Genomic DNA, 581 nt, shown 5'->3' with positions numbered 1-581 from the left:
TCTGTTCTCATCTATTCTGTTTTTAATGTGTAACAAATAGTTTGTTTCTTGCTTTCTTCACAGCACATTGGGCCATGTGGTACATGTATAATGTATTACCATGGTATTCTTTAAAGTACACTGGGAGTACCGCACAAGTACCGTGATGTGTAGCAATCGTTCAGTACTATGGCTATATTATATTAAATTATCATCCTATTTCCAGGGTTGAGAGTAAGACAAAATACACATGTTAAAAATACATTCTCTGAAAAACAGAAATATCTTATGCAGTGTTGTTTCTAAAACAAGATCAATCAAATTGATCTTGTTTTAAGGATTTTTACATATTTTTACAAGAAAACAGTACAGAAATTATCATCAAGAATATGAAATTTGCCCTAATATCAAAGATCTTACTAGAAAAAAAGAAATTATCCAACATGAATTAGAATAAAGCTGACAATTTACACAAGGTTTATTTCTATTTCTTCTGCTCCAAACTTACTTCAAACTTACTTCTCTGTCTGCTCGTATGAATGTAACACATCATAAGAAAGTGTTTCACCGCTGTTCAAATGCACTTTGGATCACATCATTTA

The sequence above is a fragment of the Myxocyprinus asiaticus genome, chromosome 1 (genome assembly GCF_019703515.2).
Source record: "Myxocyprinus asiaticus isolate MX2 ecotype Aquarium Trade chromosome 1, UBuf_Myxa_2, whole genome shotgun sequence".
NCBI lineage: Eukaryota > Metazoa > Chordata > Actinopteri > Cypriniformes > Catostomidae > Myxocyprinus > Myxocyprinus asiaticus.
The sequence above is the reverse complement of the archived record's forward strand: the minus strand, read 5'-3'. Positions refer to the sequence as shown.